At 41.3% G+C, this 16,983-nt stretch overlaps 1 protein-coding gene across 13 annotated transcripts in view; it reads left to right on the top strand.

Annotated features, from left to right (window-relative positions):
• ncam1a (neural cell adhesion molecule 1a) overlaps positions 1-16,983 on the top strand; it is a 281,082-nt gene that overhangs the window by 702 nt on the left and 263,397 nt on the right. The window lies entirely within an intron of this gene.

Consider the following 16,983-nt stretch of genomic DNA (forward strand, 5'->3'; position numbering starts at 1 on the left):
GATAATTTTCTTCTGAGTTTGTGCTTTCTGGTCCGATGTGAAGGGAATCTGTTGGTGTTGTGCGCGGCAGTTTGAGAGCCGGAGTTGTTTTGCGGGAGAGGATGCTGGCAGGGACTGCAGGGGGACCGTGTCTGTGCGTCCTTAAATCAAACCAGCGCGTTTTATTTATCCGACTTCAGCACGGAATCAACACGAGTCTGAAAATCCGCCCATTCAGCTGCACACATATAATCAGCGCAACAACCATTTTATTTTATTTTTTTTCAATCCAGAAAGTGCCCCTCTGCTCTGTTGGTACGTTGACGCGACGCGGACGGCGTGTCAGAGAGTGGGTCTCTTTTCACGGTGATGCTTTGTTTTGGGGTTAACAGCCAGGAAATAAATAAATAAATAAAAAATCCACCTTTTTAGATTTGCCTGATCTGCACTTAGACCCTTCGTTTCCAGCTGGTTTAGACGAGGTTACATTGCGCCATTCTCTGTTTTATGCACAAAGAAATTCCTTTTAATGCGCCAGTTTGAGCCTGCTACTGTTTAGATGTACCTGCGGTCCAGAGCAACAGTAATTTACCGCCTCTGTGCATCCGAACCGCTCTCCCTCTAGTTATCCTCCCGCACTGAGACTTTCGAACTTGATAGCGCGTTTTTTTTTTCCACTGCGCACAGATTCTGCGGCTCCCGGCTGGTTTGATTGCAGTTCTCAGTTTGGGCGGTTGGGAAGAAATCCGTCATCCATTGAGGGCGACTCGGCGCTCATTCAGTGTATACAATAGGACCCAATCCCAGCGCTCCAATGGTTATATAGTGCAGGGGACCCCACAGCCCCCTCTCACTGCAGCTCAGGGTTCCAAGTGGAGTTTGAGAACCCCCAGGGGTCACTCGTGAGTGGAAGAGCGGTTTCATGACGGTGTTGAATTTAGTGGATGTTTAATGGCGCCGTGGTGTTTATTCTGACCTCAGGTTTCAGGGTCACAGTTCCTGTCCCATGTACTTCAGTCCAACTCTGCAGAAAACCAGTGATCATTCTGACCACAACGCTGCTCAATCTGGGAACAACAGGACCAGTACTGGATCTGTGGAATGTCTGTCAGGAAATATTTGAATTTTTTTTTTTTTTTTTTTTACCTACGCAGGCGTTCTAATAATTAAATAGAAATTTCAGCTGCAGCATGTTGACCTGTACTGAGAAGGTCCTGGGTTTGAATCCCAAACATGATCAGTTTCTACTTGGCGTGTTCTCCCTCTGTGTTGATGGCTTCTCTCTGGGTTCTCCAGAACAGTCCAGAACCATTTTTGAAAGCCCTGTTGGTTGTTCTAAACTGGATTATTGTGACCTAGCATGTGACTACTGGTAATGGATGAGGTTGAATGTGCTGTGACGGAGTTGCTTTTCATGACGGAAATATCAATTTAATCAAAGTTTTGTCTGCGGTGGCCTTTGTCCACTCTCAGTGGCATTCAGTCAGAACATGTTCAGCTTTAAACAGTAATGGAGGAACTGAAAAAATGTCCTGCTGATGATATTTTAGTCTCCGTTCATCGAGAGTCTTCTTCACTGGTCCAAAGTCTTCCAGCTGGTGTAGGTACAAGCTTTGTAGGACACCATGCTAAGGGGAGTCGTCCGTAAAGCTACTCAGTCAAACTTATTGCAATAATTTCAGTTAGACTGTCGGATCAGGAAAAAAAAGTTTTTGAGTCATGTTTTTCACTATATTGTTCATTCATTTATCCGTTTCAAATCAAATATTATCAAGCTAAATATTTAATGAACTAAATATTTAGCTTCAAACTAAATATTAAGCTAAATATTTAGCCTGTTTAGCTTTGAGCTAACTATTTAAGTAATATGCAGGTTTACTTGCTGATAATGGAAGTGGACCATCAAAATAAAAGCTGGGTCTTGGGAACCTTTAAAATCTCCTGCTGATGCTGAATCACTTCATGTCATCTCTTTATTATCTCTGCTTTTCCTCTTCTTGTACAACAGCTTAGATTAAAACAGACATTTTAACGACAAGGCAGACTCAGCAGTGTGAAGTTAAATATTTAGTTTGCAAGCGAACAGATTAGCTGAGGTGTTCCTCAAGGCATCGTTGTCAGTCCTCTTTGATTCGGTTCATGACTTGGATCACGGAGATTTTTATCTCCTGCGTCTCTCATGTGTTGACAAAAATCAATAAAGAAGCACTGACATAAAAATGTAGGTCCATATCTGATACTGATATTGCCGTTAAGGCCAATTAAGAGATTTCCCAGTGTTACAGATTTTTCTTCCATTTTGACACCATAAAATAACCCTCACTTCTGACGGTGATTGTTTCTGAAACAGCGAAGCGATATCAACACCACTCACTGTCACATGACCAAACAGAGTCAACTCACTCCCCCTCCAGAAACTCAAATGGAAACTATATGAAAAATAAACTACAGCCCAGTTTTACCCATCAGACGATTACGCCAAAAAATGGCTAACACCAGCCGGTACCAATTTTGCTGCAAATAAATTGAGCGTTCCTGCTAATTAGCCACAGCGATGCTGAGTCATTTTATGGAGGTAGCCATCCACATCTGAACTCAACGTCACATCAGCTGGAGCTGCTGAATGAGAACATGGCTGTTCTGCAGCTTTACCTTCATTAAAAAAAAAATAAAAAAAAAATCATCAGTTAATGTCTTAGCCATTTGTTGCATCTTTCTACAACTCTCGCATATTTTTAGTTTCCAGCTTTCTTTGCCTTTGCTGTCTTGTGTGAAAGGTTCTATTCATGAGAGTCTGCCTCGCGTAGAAGATTGGACCTTGTGGTTTTGTGGCAACTCGGTGACTGAATGTAAAGCGATTGTGATGAAAGGATTTGATTTCCACAAACGTGACTCGACAGCACCGGTGTTGACACAGTTCCACTGTCAGCATGTTTTGGAGCTATTTCTGGGGTCGGCTGGACCACAAGCGCTCCGCTTGGAGACGTGCAGTTTCTCTCTGCAGCCTCGGGTGGCGATAACGGGCTTGATTGTTGACTCAAAAAGGTGAAATTGAACTAAATGATCTTTTGCCGTATTAAAGTGCATCCTCTTCACACAATAATAAAAAAAAAAGAAATGCCTCTTAAGACGCCATATCAGTATTGCATATCGTCAGATCAGCAGCTTTTCTTGGCATCTCGGGTCTCCCCCTGCACCACTGCTGTGCAGACAGTGCTGCGGTAACGAGAAAACACTGGATGTGTTCTTTTTTTTTTTCTTCCACGTGATTCATGATCCTGCCGAGATATTCCGGTTCCCCTGCAATTCGCTCCACCTTGGAGGGGAAAGGAGAAAAGGAACCAACAAGGAGATAATTAGGCATCTGTGCCTCGGCCGTGTCCTGTTGCAGTGGGGAGAAATTCAAATAAATTGATCCCATCGTTTGATAGATTTGATAGAGCCGGGTGTATTGAAGGGGCAATGACAGCATCGCGCTCTTTCGAGGGCCGAGCAATTTAATTACATTTATTGATTTCCTGTTTCTCATGCAACTCGGCCATAATTGAATTTTGAGGCTATAGCCACATATATTAGGATGCAGGGCCACGGCACCTCTCAGGAAATAACTGAATTATTGCCAGAGTGAATAAGAGATAATTTTAGAAGTGGGCATGGACAATGCTCTGTCTTGCCTCAGAGTCTAGCTGAGTGTTTGTCGGAGTCGCTCCATATCCATGGTGATCAGCGGACGACCTGAAGTACTCCGAAGTCTGTTCCTGTGTAATCAGAGAAAAAAAAAATCTCCTGCTTGAAGATGAAACTTATAGATGCTGCTGGATCGCTGCTGATGCTTTATTAACAATGAGATGTCTTGATTGAGTGAGCCGGTGTGTGAAAGTGTCGAGAGGTTTTGCCGTTTCTTTTCCGTTTAGGGTCTTGAGCTGTCAACTGCTGGAAAATGAATGCAGGCATGTCTGCCAAAAAATAACAGCCTTAAACTCACTCAGCATTTTCCTGCGCAGCAACATTTAGGAACCCACTGCAATGACTAATGGAATATTTTCAAATGGGTGGTATTTGTAACACTATTTTTTATTTATTTTTTAAGGTTTTATTGGCTCTAGTGGCCTTTATTTGAAAGTAGTTGGACAGGAAACAGGGTAATGAGAGAAAGGTAATGTCAACAGGCTGGGATTCGAACCTGTGACCACTGCTATGGAGACTAAAGCCTCACTACGTGGGTCATGCTTTGCCCCTGCGCCGCCACAACACCCCATGTAACACTATTTTAATTTTAATTTAATTTTTTTTATTTTTGATGGATGCTAAAAGCGCAGCTGAGCTGTGTTCTTCCTGGCCTTATTGGGACCCGCCGCGTTTTGTTTTTGCCTCTGACAGTAATTGCATTCGAAATGGATTTTCTCACTTGTATTAATTACCCCTCCACCTGACCCGACGTGTCTGTCTGTCTGCGTTTTGTGCCATTTCGTCTGTGTTGATGTGGAACCGACCTGCGCGGCCTTAACTCCCGAGATAAGAGCTAATCGATGCAACGGCAGATGCCAGAGTTCATTTAACGACCCTCTGCTGTAGATTTAAAACACTGTATTTACTCTGAGTGCGGCACTAACCTTCACAGAATGAAGCTAAAACTCAACATGTTCAGAGAGAGGAGAAAAATGCACAATTCCTTTATGGCCGACATCTGGGACGTTTAACTGCTGCGGTGAGTTCAAAGCTGCTGTGAAAATAATACAGTCTATTTTAGACTTGGAGAGCTGGAAAAAGTGGCCAAACAAGGGAAAATTATAAGGTGCTTTTTAGGTTAGCTCTCAGAATAAAATCGGATCCTGGATCTTCTAAACTTTGGTCAGCAGTCGCACCACAAGTGGTGTTGCATTCAAAGGAACTTGAACACAATCTGAAACGAGACGTTTCTGCATGGGAACGAGGACATGCACCAGCTACATATTAAATTGAATATTTTTTAAAGCATCAGTTCGTTGCTGCTTGTTGCATCATATTTCTAAGATGAGTTGATTAATCAAAAACTGCAAGAAATCACAGACGCCTCGCTTCTCATTTTGCTTTTAAAGCAGACGAACATTTCTAACCAAATCGGCAGAAAATATTTAAACTAGGAACTCGGAAAAAGAGCTGCCAGAGAATCATCAGAAACATTAATATTTAAATGACACATAATAATGCAAATTTAATGCTAGCAAATAATAAGGGAGTGTTTATCTCCTGGTTGAACATGGCTCAAACAAGACGGCACTTGGAATTCAAATAAATGGATATGCACGATTTGTTTATTTGTAAATGGTGAGAAAACAGTTGGAGGCTCCTTCCCCGCCCACACGTTGGAACAGGGCACCGTGCCAATGTGTAACTGGTGATTTCTTCATGCATTTATTTACCAATTTGCTGCTATTCTTTGAAGTTTTTGAGCAAGGAATGTTTTTTCCATTTGATTTCTGCTTGGAAGCGGCTAATCTGACGGAATTTTTCACTGCTGGGTTCCCCCAGCTGGTTCTGGTCCAAAGGACCCAAGGTCAACCTGAGGTATAGTCCCAGTGGGTGATGGAAATCCGGCTTCCACAAGGTAGCGGCCTGGACAAAGCCTTTCTATTGAAAGCCTGCTTTGGAATAGTTGCCTAAAAACCATAAAATCCCTTCTGGTTTTTAACTTTGACTTAAAATATCAATATATCCAGACACAGCCTAATCTGTTTGCAGCTATTTTACCGCTGCTAAGCTAATCCATAATCTTGATTTTTATCCTGCCAGACCAAAAAAAAAGTCACTACTAAAGTGACCTGCTCCAGTGTTTTGTTGGATTGGCTTTTGCTTTGACTCTAACACTCACTCATTGTGGCATTGTTTCAATACGTTTTTGCGATGTCCATTGTTGCATTAACTTTTCACTTAAATCTTGTATTGATGATGGTAAAGTCCATGACAGGTAATGAACTACATCAATGTGAATTCAGAGCAGCAGAGGAAGATGCTTTTCTCTGGTTTTACTCCTGAATGCTGCACATTTACTGCTCAGGAATTCAAACCAAGTTCTCATTGGTTGAAGTTAACGGTACCCACTGTACAGCCCAAACTGTACTTTTAATTGTTTTCGGCTTGTGTGAACAGCGTTTGCATCTCCAGTCGCTGACTGGTGTTTTGCTGCTCCCAGCTGGTGTTAATAGATTCTGCTCGAAGCAGTGTGTGTAATTGTCATTTCTAAGTAGTCTGTTAGCATTCAGACATGCTTTCTGGCATTGGAGCATCAACGAACAGCTCTTATAAATTAGCTGGTGATGCTGAGGGATTAGTTTGCCGGGTTCTGTGTGGATAAACTTGGGAAGTTCAGAACAGGAGAAAAAGGTTCTGATGAGTTAAATATGTCACCCATACAGAAAAAAACAACAACAAAAAAACCCCAAACCAACCTCTTTGGTGTTTGAACCCTGAACCAGCCAATCAGCTGTTTGGACAACATATGCGTCAGCTGGAGGTTCACTGTAGCAGGTGGAGAACTGATGTGCATATTACTGGTGAAGGATTCCTTCAGTGCCATCGGGGATAACTAGTGAATAACCAAATGACAGACTTTGGTATCAAAGTCTGTGGCGGTTCCACATATTTGCATGGGAGCTCTTAATATTTCCAGAGCCTTCCTTCTGCTTTGCTTCATTCTGACAAATAGAATGAGATCTTGCGCAAAACGGTGGCTTATGAGATTGGCATCCTCCGCGTTTGCTGCAGCCACAACAAATGGTTGATGGGGAAAGTGCAACTCCAACGTATCCCCGAGCCAAATTCCACCAGCTTCCCTTTGTGGTCATTAAAGTTGATTGGATTTTCATGCACAAACAAGTTTATGGTAATGGCATTGTAGTCGGAGTCATACAGTTTGTTAAAGAACACAAACAGATTAAAGCTAAGTACTTGTAATGGAACTGATTATCCACATTTTAATGACAACATGTCTCATTATTCTGGACACAAAAGTAGAGTTCCTAATTTCCTTTTGAATTAATTTTCAAATTTAAATACAAAACTCCATTGTCTATTTTGGCAGATATTTTCCATTGGCCAAACAGAAGATGGATGGATGGTTTAGTGGATGGGTGGATTAATGGTGGGCTGATGGTGTTTGTTGGGTGAGCAGATGATTGGATGTACTGATAGATGGTTGGATAACCATTTTTGAGCAAAGAGGTGGATGAATGATGAATATTGGATGGGTAAACTCAGTGCTAGTTGGATGGATAAAGGGGAGTTTTTCCTCTCCACTGTCGCTGCATGCATGCTTGGCATGAGGCGCTGCTGCAAATTTAACGACTGTGAGAGATTGTCTACCGTCGCTGTGTTTGTCCAGAAGAGAACGCTGCAAGTCAAGGACTTGATTCAAGCTGTTGGATTTCCCTTAGAAACTTTTTTGAACTGATTTGAGTTATGAACTGAACTTTCCTGCAGTAATTTAATAACAAGGACTAATTTGACTACATGGATGATTGGATTGAATTCACTTTTCATTTAGATACAACTCTCAGACAAAGCAATAATGCTGCAGATATTTTTTTGTCCTACTCTTCCTAGGATCATAAAAAAAAACATAACGCAAACGTTAAGAGAATCTGAAATGGAATTAAAAATGCTTTTCCCTTTTATCCATTAATTCCTGCCTTATCACAGTTTTAAAGGTTCTGGTGGTTCCTGCAGAACTTCAAAATGACTCAACTGGCCGTTTCATTTCTGCTGACGGTTAGATGAGGACAAGCTGCCTTTGCATGTTAATCAGTGCTTGAATAGAGGCCGTGTGTGATTTTTCATTGTGCAAGCTCTGATGGAGTCCTATAGAGAAATGAATGTGTGGAGGGAAAGAAACAGGAGGAGGCTGAGCTTGTTAGACGGAAACACTCAAGTAGCACCGAGTTTACATGTGAGAACATCATGTTAGTTTGCAGAACCACCACCTCCACATTTGATCAAGATGAAAAAAAAACAAAAAACAAACACTTCAATGACTTATCTAGTTAAAAATGCTTTACACAACAAGTCTTTTAAATAAAATCTATAAACACTTTGTCTTGGATTGAGCAGAATGTTTGCCAAGTCCAAAAATGTTTCTAAAGTGTGAAAAATGCACTTTCTGACTATTATTTACATCAGTAAAGCCCTCTATAACGACTCATTTTCTGCTCTCTAAAGTTCATTCATTTCTAGTCAGTTTATATTTAATAAATAAAAACAAATTATTTCTCAAAAGATTTTTAAGTCTGTTTTGAGCTTTAAAGTTTGGAATGGTTGCTTTGGTGCATAAAAAAAAAGTCTCATAATCTGTTTTTTTTTTTTTTCTTTAAATCTTTACAACAATGTCCATCACAGAACCCACAGCACATTTTATTTTATTTTTTCAGGGCAGGGCAGTTAGTTTTAAAGGCTAAAATAAGTGATTCAACGCTTTCCTTTGTTGAACTTATGTTCAAACCAACAGGTTGCTATGGTTTCTGCAAGAGAACTGTTTTAATCTGGACCTGTTAGTTGATTAAAAAGCTTGACCATTACATATTGAATAAACAGCCTCATTTAAATATAATTTTAGCGAGAGATGCCAGAAAACGAGGTATTCCAAAGCAGCGAGACAATGGCAGCAGCAGAATCTCACACACCAAAATCAGTAAAAATCCCACCATGAATGGGAAAACATTTATCAAGTTACAAAAAAATTTTTTTTTTACAATTTCACTGGTGGCTCAAATATTGGCATCCCTGCCGTTTGGAATATTTTCAGTCCTGTTTTGCTGACAGCAGGCCTGCAGCTCTCGATCATCTGAGGCCTACAGAGAGGCGTTCTCTGGCCGACATCTTCTACCCCGATGGTGACCTTTTGTCAGTTTTCTGGCAGATCGCCCGAATGTTATATAAAATATATTTGCATATCAGAGTTCATGATGCCATGCGCCTTTTAACAAGGTTCCCATGGCCACTGGAAAAGCAACAAGCCCACAGCACCACACATCCTCTAACATGTTGAAATGCCTTTCAACATGTTAATTCCTTAGTTCACGCCAAACCTGTCCGGATGGTTTGCAGCTGAAGTGATTACCACTGAAGTAATGCTCTCAAATTATAATTTACACGACTAAAACACAGTGTGAGATCTTGCTAGTGTTTCCAGTGCAGTGCAAATGTCGATACACTCTTGTGCTCCTGCGCTGCTTAGTTAGTTGTACCAGCTAATGTTTGAGATTTAGAAGCTTGCCGGGACTTTGCTGGATCAAATCCTCCGGCCCAACTCCACCAGATTTTCCAGCATTGTGACACCTGCTGCTTCAGCTCACAGCACATTGTGGCTCTTTTTCACTTTTCTGCTGAGCTCTCTAAGTGAGGCTGCCAAGTCTGGCGAGGATGCCCAAGGTGATGATCGACTCCATTACTGTGTAACAGAATCCCAGTGTGATGTCCATGTCCTCCTCCCCTGAACTGCCTGCAGAAACTACAAGAACAGGTTTTATTGGGAATAGAAATTGCGTCGATGATCCAGCTTTCTTTCCTCTCAGCACGAGACGCGATGTTATTTATAGACTGCCACTATCCCAACACTACTTCCCCTCAGGGCTGGCATTGTTGAGCAGATGGCATTTTGTGTCTTTGAAAGTCAGACACGTCTCGCTTTCCTTTGTTTTAATCTTAAATGATCATTGCGTGAACGGTTCACTTGTTTCAGCCAAACATTAAAAGCATCTCGAGATATAAAATGCAACATTTGAGCTGCAGCGAGAGAATTCATCTGAGATAGGTTGCTCTTTCATGAGTTATAAAAGCACAGGACGTTCCTTTGTCGAAGAAATCCTTTCAAATATCTTAAAGCAGTCTTACAGTCCATATATAACGGGACGGTGGTGGTTGCTGCAAATCTTTAAACACAAAAGTTGCATATAAAATTCATCAAACGCTCAGTTTTCTGGGTTTGGCCGTCTGCAGGAGTGTTCTGTTCTTCTGCATCATCTGCTCGGGGAGCAAGTGTGCAGAGATATTGCAGTAACTCTGTCCAGATCTACCCGGAGAATTTCTGACATCTTGAGTGTGTAAATCATTCATCTGACCTCCAGAAAACCACATGTTGGCATTTGGTGTCCAAGGCAGCCGTCTGCCGCAGTGACACGCTTCACTCCTTGGACAAATCAAAGTGTGGTTCTGAACTGGAAAAGAGGTGGCTTGACCCCCCTTCAGGTGGGGGTCAGTCACCGGAAGAGTCCACTTGTGTCTTATCCACCAGTGATGGTTGGGTGGAGATGGAAGGTGGAGGGCTTGACACGACCCGATTTGAAGATGTTCATCTGACCGTTCCTGCAGTTTGAGACGCCAGAAGAACTGGTGGAGCGATCTAAAGCTCTTTTTATGTATCACATTACTGACTTCTTTCACTCTTCTCTCAAACTATCTGCCTTCCATGTCCAAAATCTGCACATGGTCTTGAATGGTGTGTCTCTTTGTTTTTGAATCACCTTTCTGTCTGTGCTATGATGCTCTTCTTTGGTGCTGTCATCATGTTTTTGCCCTGAATGCAGGACTGCTGGAAAGAAAACGACTGTTGAATCACTTGGACTTCTTTGGGTAACTTTTTACCAGCTGGCATTATAACCTGATTTTATCTGCATTGTGTCATAATAACTAGGACCAGATGCCGGTCTGTGTGATTGGTCTGAACTCATGATTGGTTAGGTTTCTGATTGTCTAATGTGTTTTGAAACAAAATTTGTTGTGAAATCAATTTCATTTTCCATCGTCATAACCATCTCCTGCATCCAGTGTGAACATCAGAGGCCGTGGAAGTCAATCCAGTTGCCTGACTGTATTATTAGCATGCAGAGTGGTCATGCATGATGGCTGAAACGGAGCGGCCTATCAGAGATCGTATCCAAGCAGTCTCCTGTGATAGGGCTGTTGTTCAGCCTGGCTTGCCTCTGTTCTGGCCGTTATCATGTGGGCTGTGTTTGCAGCCCACGGACGACTTCTGGTCTAATAAATGTATCTTGAACCTTATCTCTTAAACCAGCTGAACAAAACAATTAATTTTCCTTCACGTCTGGTGTCTTTGGGGATAATTTATCCTTACTGATGTCAGTAGTTCTATATAATCGCAAATCTGAAATGTTTTTTGAAAAAAAACTTTCTTTCACTTTGATCTTAGGTTTTATTTTAGGTCTTCTTTTTTTCAGTAATGTATGGCTTACAAAAAAGTGTCAGTTTCTGCTCTTTATGCTCTTAAAAACGTGAGCCAACCCCTCCAAATCAAGACTGTCTGTTAATGTAATCATTTATGGGAAAGAACAATAATTATTCAAATTTATTTTGGCTTTAGGACTGTTAATAGTTCATCTTGACGTCCCTCAGGCTCTCCATGTCCTTCTGTCAAGGTTGTATTGCAATCCGTATCACAGTTTAGGATATGTTGAATATTCATCCTTGGAATATGATTTAGCTTCAGGGTGGCGTGCTCTGTGTTAACTGGTCACTGCTGACTTTTAAGCTCGAAGTGGTGGCGGCCCTGGGCGTTGAGGCTTACTTTGTGTTTGCACTTACAAACTGTATCTTTGATGTTGCACCTTGTAAAGCAAAGCAAGGACCCTGCAGCAGCGCTTTGGATGTGCTGAAGCTGCCCAATGGCTTTTTCTTTGTACAGAAGCTACATACACCAATACAACATTAACCTATTGAAAGTAATAGTGATATGCACTAATTCCTTAATTGAATGCGCATATTGTTTCTAGACCTCTGGATCCCACTGAACATTTCTAATGAGGCTGTACATGGACTAAGTTGTGTATTTTAATGGGTTAATGTATTTGATGAATAGTATTAATGTTTAATCGACAAACATCAATGTATTTCTGCCTGTAACAAAAAAAAAAAAAAAAAAAAGAAACACTAAAGTCAGAAGTATGTTAGCTTTATTATTGTCAGACGTATCGCTGTCCTTCAGAAGCTGTTACCAAACGGCTTTAGGCTCCAATCTACTTTTTTTTTTTCCTCAAATTCTTGCTTGAGAAAGAAGAATTTGCTTCTTTCATGCTTGCTGCTTATTACTGATCTATGCCTGTTTTTTGTTTTCTACCCTGAAGTGCTAAAGAAGACCTATTATGCAAAATTCACTTTGTATATGTTGTTGTACTTCCATTTGGGTCTCTACTGCTTCTAGAAACAGTCCAGGCGCTAAAAATAACCATGCCTGGTTATTTTTGTTAAAGAATTTTTTTAGTGTCTAGAAAATGAGCCATTTTTAAAACATTCCAGTAATGATATCACAGCCGGTGAGTACTGCTCCATTACCAACCAACCGTAGCAGAACTCTGCCCACTTCATTGTTAGACGTTTGGAAGTTTACGGCTGTATGCTCTGTACAATGGCTGCTGGAAAGATCTGAGTTAGAGATGTCAATTAAAATTGACCTGAAAAAGTTCCTCACATTTGATCTTTGCTAAGATTTATAGTTTCCAAATTACAGAAAGTAATCCCGGTCTGTTGAATAAGATCTGAACCAGTTTGGAACAGCACCAGGCAGTCCTACCCACTGTTAGGCTGTGATGTAATGGGAGCCCAGAAGGTTTAGATTCATTGTACTTTATAAGTTTGCCATTTTTAAAAAAAATCACCAAAACAGCTTCAGTGCTTTCGAGTGCAGTATGTTTTTTATTTTTATTTTAAAAAAGTAAATTTGTTGAAAAACACATCCGTCTTTAGTACCAGTTGCAGGGTTGTTGCGGCATGGACATATCTTAGCTGAACTGGCCGGGCTCAGCTCCGAGGCCAGCGTGCGGATCAGTGATAAATGGTGTTTATCTGATGCACCTTATGGAGCACCATAAGGTGCAACAAAACCAGGTTTTCAGTTTTATTTTTTCCCTGCTTGCTATCAGACGTTACCATCTCACTCTGCTGTAGATGAGCTGTCATTTTGAGTCGGGATTTATGCGGGTTCGTGTTCCGCTGCCTCCTAATCCCAGGAGGTGACTCACCGTAATGATGTAATGCCTAGCAATAGCGCTTAGCTCATCCCAGCCTCTCTGTGATTGGCCATCTCCTTCAGGTGTCATCCCGGCCCAGCCTTGGCGTGAAGAACAGGAGCAAAACAAAAACTCTTCTCTTCCGGGAGGAGACGATGAGACCAGATGTGCACCTTGTGCGGTTTTTTCTGTTGAGTTGTTTACTTTCTAAATTGGCACGACTGCCGGCGGATGCATTCTCGAGGCGCTCAGCACGGCTTGTCTGTTTTCAGAACGCACCGTCAGAGATGAGGGCCATGCATTTTACTTTTCATAAATAACTATGGTCCTAAGTAAGGCAGGTCTCGCGTGTTTTATAAAAGCATCATTTTTTTTTTTTTTTTTTTTTTTTTTTTTTTTTTCTTTTGTAAGTGCCTTTCAGACATGAACACCTTCAATATTGCATGTGTGCACAAGCGGGGACATATGCTGGTTTCTTGTGCAGGAAACAGAAGCACATTGGTGGGTTTCTGAAGATTCAGGATGTAGCGTTGTATGCCCATTTGAGTTTAGCCTCAACGACGCCTCAGAGCATCAGAAAGCATCCAAATTTCAGGCTGTTACCAAATAAAACCATCTGAAAAGAATGTCCCGTCTCCTTTGAAGGGCAGAACATAAACGTGAACAGAAAATTCAATTGATTTTCCTCCATTTTTAATGAGCTGCAGCTGTGGACAATGCTAATAACTGTCAGGAAAACTTTGAATTATTATGTTTGACTGTTAAACTACTTATTTCACTGTAACTATACAGCATGATTCAAGGAGCCAGTCTGCTCTGAATGGTCATCAATTATTCATATGTTGAGTAGAAGCAATGCTACACCACAGTGTGTGTGAGGCAGGGAGGGAAGAGCACTTTGTAGAAAAATGGGATTTTTCTGTTTTACTAAAATAAACTAAAATGAAAATTAGATGTGCAGAGTTTTAGTATTTGGAGTCCTAAGCTCTTTTTTTTTAATTTCAGGATTGAAATAAATAAATAAAATGTGCACATTTAGCACATTTTTCTAACAGGCTTCCTGCATTTCTGAATTTGTGGTTTCCATGATGAAGACGGGTCCAAAAAAATATTAAAGAGCATTATCTATAATTCAGATTCAGTATTAAATTGCAAAAATAGTCTAAAATTGTTTCCGTACAACAGAATGTACAAGATTTTCACATAAAAACAATCACCTGTAAGCATGGAAAGGAATGACAGGATATAGTTTACATGACTTAGAAAACAGGTCTTTAACATAAATAATATTGATTTTAATTGTTTACAATGTGGAACCACTGGAGATTATGGTGAAAAGTATAGACAAACCTGTGCTTCCTCTTCATCTCCCCCAAATTTCCCAATTGGGAAATTGGGAGCCAGTATGTAACGACAGTTGAAGTAATTAGCTAGTGATGAGTTTAGACTTCATTTTAGCAGTTTAGTGGGTCTTTGTTCTCTCTCAGACCTTTTCTGACTGGGCCTTTGTTGCAAAGATAAACTTTTTTTTTTTTTTTTGTCATGGTGGTCACTAGTCAACATGGTTAAGATGAAAATTGTCTTGTTTTGGTGCTGCTGCTGTTTATGGAAACTTCTTGTTTTAACATGAGCTAAGTGGACAATATCGAACTTTACGTGGAGGGAACAGTTGAGGTAATTTTATGCAGATATGGAAATAAAAAGTGTGTGTGTGCGTGTGTGTGTGTGCAAATAAAGCACATTCTCTTTGTGTGTTTTGGTGAAATGTGCTTTGAGCTGTTGATGCTGAAACGAGATGAGACAGACACATTAAGAAGGTGTTGATTTGACAGCAGACGCAGCAATCGCTCGCTGATCAAAGTCGTGTCAAAAATCATCTAATTACTCTGTAAAACTCACAATCTAATATGGAAGGTGGATGAAGCTGAATGCCTGTTCCACCTGCCCACAGGAGAACGCTGATGTCTGACCTAATGAAATAAGCGCTTTTATGACGGGCGGGTAGCAGGTGGATTTAAGGTAACATCATTTGGGCGCTGAGAGGAAGCCGCTGTTGGCATAACAACAGAAGCAGTCGAGCTGAGGACACAAAAACCTCACCCATCTTTGACGCTGGGGACTCTTGACGTCAGAAACCGCATGAGACCGATCGGGACTGGAATGGAGGATGAGAAGCGAGTTAGTCGCAGAGGCAGGTTTTTAACGTGGAGAATGCGACTCATCCTCACCAACTTTTCTCTACTGGTCTAACGATATCTTGCTATTGGAGACCAACTGGTGTCTGAAGGATAAGCACGGCTAACGCACCTCCAGGCAAAGGCTTTGCTTTCAGATCTACAGATTAGCAGAATTGCACAATTTGATCCAACCACAACCTTTTTCAGAGTATTCCATCTGCCTGCTGCTCTGCTCAGACTGCTGCAGTCGAGATCAGGCGGGTCAGCAACTCATTATGCTGTTACACTAACAGTATTTGAAGAAAAAAGCCTGAGGAGTGGCTCTGAAAGATTGGGTCATAGACAAAGGTGGAGGAGGAAGAGGAGGAGGAGGGGGGGTGCGGCGCTGTTGAGAGGGACTCTGGAAACAATGCAAAGTGTTGTCAAGGAGGAGCGGCCGGGTTGGCAGGGCACTTAAACCTCAGGATTCATCGTTGTCCTCTGTCACCGGAGCCGAGCGTGTGCAATGATGCTCGCCGAGAGCAACGTGGATTTCAGTTCTTTAAATTAAATTAAAAAGTAGCGACTTTCACGTTTCAGATTCCAGATCAAGGCCAGCTTTCACATCGCTGATCGTTTCCTTTTTCTGAGTTTATAACGAACAAAGCGAAGCCCTTTGACTCGAATAACTCGCAGAATCACGTTGTCGTTTTTTGGTTTTTTTGTGTTGCCTCTGAGAATGCAGCACCTTCCCGTAAAGCGACTGCGATAAAAGGAGAAAAGCCGCGTTTAGCTGTGTGTCCTGGCCTGATTATGTCTCCGGAGTGAATAGCCACTCTCCTGACTGACAGCTGTCTCATTTTTTATCTGCATGGCTCTTTTGCATAATGTGCCGCTCTGCTGCTTTAATGAACCGGCAAAGTTCTGTAGCTGCGTAATTATTCTGCTCTATTGACAGCTCAGAAATTATGCCCGCACATGAAAGCTGATACTAAAACTCCTTTTTTTTTTCATTTTTCTTTTTCTCTTACTCTTGTCAGAGAGCAGAATTCACTCTGCTGATGATACATGAATGTTGGCAGGTGATAAAGAAAAGCTTTTCACACGATGCTGTCTTGGCACGCCGGTGTTGCAGTTTCTCCTCTGATTGTTTTTTCATGTTTTAATGCTGATAACTAAAATTTCAATGTAAACCCCAGACAAGTGAATGCATTGTCATGTGAATGCATGAAGGTATTTATTTTTTCTTATTTTATTTTATTTTATTTTTTTTAGCAAACTGTTCCATTTTAGAAACTTTTGGCCAATAAACTCCAAACTATGCTGTGGGACGTCTTTCTGTTTATAATTTATCAGCAGCTGTCTCTACTTCCCCCCCTAAGCTAAAGAACAAAATGATGCCAAATATGGAGAAATGTTTAAAAATAGAATGCCATTCTTTCCTTCAGACCTGGAAGATCAAAGCTTCTGACTAACTAAATTTAGATTTTTCTGCTCGTTATTTTATGTCTTGCTCAGTTTCTTCTCATCCTCTGACAGACTGTGAGGTAAATGTCAGACGCAGACCTGCTGAGCAAGCAAAGGGAGGAAATATGTGTCCAGAACAAAGGAAGAGTGTCATGCTGCATGTCACCGATTCTGTCTGGGAGTGCTGCACAATCAGATGCACAGAACTCAGAAGATTCAGCATGAGGGATGGAGGGGCTTGGGCTTTTTTTTTTTTTTTTTTTTTTTTTTTTCTGAGCCGACAGCGGTCTGTGAGACTGCGCTGACCGAAGGCTGGTCATGTGCTTGGCACGTCCACACAGGGCTTATGTCTGCTCTGGATCTGCTCAGCTCAAACAACCTGCTCTGAA

Source organism: Poecilia formosa, unplaced genomic scaffold, assembly GCF_000485575.1.
Source record: "Poecilia formosa unplaced genomic scaffold, Poecilia_formosa-5.1.2 Scaffold143, whole genome shotgun sequence".
Lineage (NCBI taxonomy): Eukaryota > Metazoa > Chordata > Actinopteri > Cyprinodontiformes > Poeciliidae > Poecilia > Poecilia formosa.